Here is a 2,479-nt window from a genome sequence, read left to right on the forward strand (position 1 = left end):
TATGTGACCCCTCTCTCTCTCTTTCCACATCTGCAGCAGCATCACGTGGAGTGGCGTGGCCGGCCAGGCTAGTCTTGTGATCTTGGTCATGGCCTCACCAGGAGAAAAGAGGAAATGTGTGTTGCAAGGGACATATGTGTGGTCAGAGGTCTACTCGAGGGTGATACCATCAGTTCCCCTTAAAAGTGGTTCAATAGACGTTTACTCTTTTGATCCATAGTGTTATTGAACTTTATCTACCCAGTACATCTGCATGGTATTTAAAGCACTTGTCTTTTAAGATTGAAGTATCTATTTGATAAGTCAATTTGAATGAAAGTTATTTAAAGTAGCAATAAAACAGGACATACACTATATTGCCACCTATTAAAATGATCAGAATTAGGTGTCCTAAACACTTGGCCACAGTGCTGACCGTGGGAATGTGTGTGTATGTGATATTTATGTGTGTGTTTGTGTGTGTGTGACACAGCTTTGATAGGTTAAGAATCAGATGTTAAACCTGGTTCTGGTTCCAACTTTAGGTGTATAAATCAAGCACTTAGGCATGGAGACTGTTTCTACAAACATTTGTGAAAGAATGGGCCGCTCTCAGGAGCTCAGTGATTTCTGGCGTGGAACTGTCATAGGATGCCACCTGTGCAACAAATCCAGTCGTGAAATTTCCTCGCTCCTAAATATTCTAAAGTCAGCTGTCGGCTTTATTATAAGAAAATGGAAGAGTTTGGAAACAACAGCAATTTAGCCATGACGTGGTAGGATTGTAAAATTTGGTGGAGGAGGAATTATGGTGTGGGGTTGTTTTTGTTGTGCGTCTCCCATAACAATGTGACCTCGGACTACGTTAAGGTAACGTGTGGAGTTTCCCAGGGTTCGGTCCTTGGCCCTGCACTCTTCAGCATCTACATGCTGCCGCTAGGTGACATCCTACGCAGATACGGTGTTAGCTTTCACTGTTATGCTGATGACACCCAACTCTACATGCCCCTAAAGCTGACCAACATGCCGGATTGTAGTCAGCTGGAGGCGTGTCTTAATGAAATTAAACAATGGATGTCCGCTAACTTTTTGCTACTCAACGCCAAAAAAACGGAAATGCTGATTATCGGTCCTGCTAGACACCGACCTCTATTTAATAATACAACTCTAACATTTGACAACCAAACAATTAAACAAGGCAACACGGTAACGAATCTGGGTATTATCTTCGACCCAACTCTCTCCTTTGAGTCACACATTAAAAGCGTTACTAAAACGGCCTTCTTTCATCTCCGTAACATCGCTAAAATTCGCTCCATTCTGTCCACTAAAGACGCCGAGATCATTATCCATGCGTTTGTTACGTCTCGTCTCGATTACTGTAACGTATTATTTTCGGGTCTCCCCATGTCTAGCATTAAAAGATTACAGTTGATACAAAATGTGGCTGCTAGACTTTTGACAAGAACAAGAAAGTTTGATCACATTACGCCTGTACTGGCTCACCTGCACTGGCTTCCTGTGCACTTAAGATGTGACTTTAAGGTTTTACTACTTACGTATAAAATACTACACGGTCTAGCTCCATCCTATCTTGCCGATTGTATTGTACCATATGTCCCGGCAAGAAATCTGCGTTCAAAGGACTCCGGCTTATTAGTGATTCCCAATGCCCAAAAAAAGTCTGCGGGCTATAGAGCGTTTTCATTTCGGGCTCCAGTACTCTGGAATGCCCTCCCGGTAACAGTTCGATATGCCACCTCAGTAGAAGCATTTAAGTCTCACCTTAAAACTCATTTGTATACTCTAGCCTTTAAATAGACTCCCTTTTTAGACCAGTTGATCTGCCGTTTCTTTTCTTTTTCTTCTATGTCCCACTCTCCCTTGTGGAGGGGGTCCGGTCTGATCCGGAGGCCATGTACTGCTTGCCTGTGTATCGGCTGGGGACATCTCTGCGCTGCTGATCCGCCTCCGCTTGGGATGTTTTCCTGCTGGCTCCGCTGTGAACGGGACTCTCGCTTCTGTGTTGGATCCGCTTTGGACTGGACTCTCGCGACTGTGTTGGATCCATTATGGATTGAACTTTCACAGTATCATGTTAGACCCGCTCGACATCCATTGCTTTCGTCCTCTCCAAGGTTCTCATAGTCATCATTGTCACCGACGTCCCACTGGGTCATCATTGTCACTGACGTCCCACTGGGTGTGAGTTTTCCTTGCCCTTATGTGGGCCTACCGAGGATGTCGTAGTGGTTTGTGCAGCCATTTGAGACACTAGTGATTTAGGGCTATATAAGTAAACATTGATTGATTGATTGATTGATTGATTTTTCTGGAGATGGGCCAGGACTCTTAGTTCCAGTGAAAGAAACTTTGAATGCTCCAGGATACCAATCATTTTTGACACTTCATGCTACCAACCTTGTGGGAACAGTTTAGAGGGGTCCTTTCATCTTCCAACATGAAGTAAGGTCCATAAAGACATGGATGACTGAGTCTG

This window comes from Nerophis ophidion, linkage group LG08, assembly GCF_033978795.1.
Source record: "Nerophis ophidion isolate RoL-2023_Sa linkage group LG08, RoL_Noph_v1.0, whole genome shotgun sequence".
In the NCBI taxonomy this organism is placed as follows: Eukaryota; Metazoa; Chordata; class Actinopteri; order Syngnathiformes; family Syngnathidae; genus Nerophis; species Nerophis ophidion.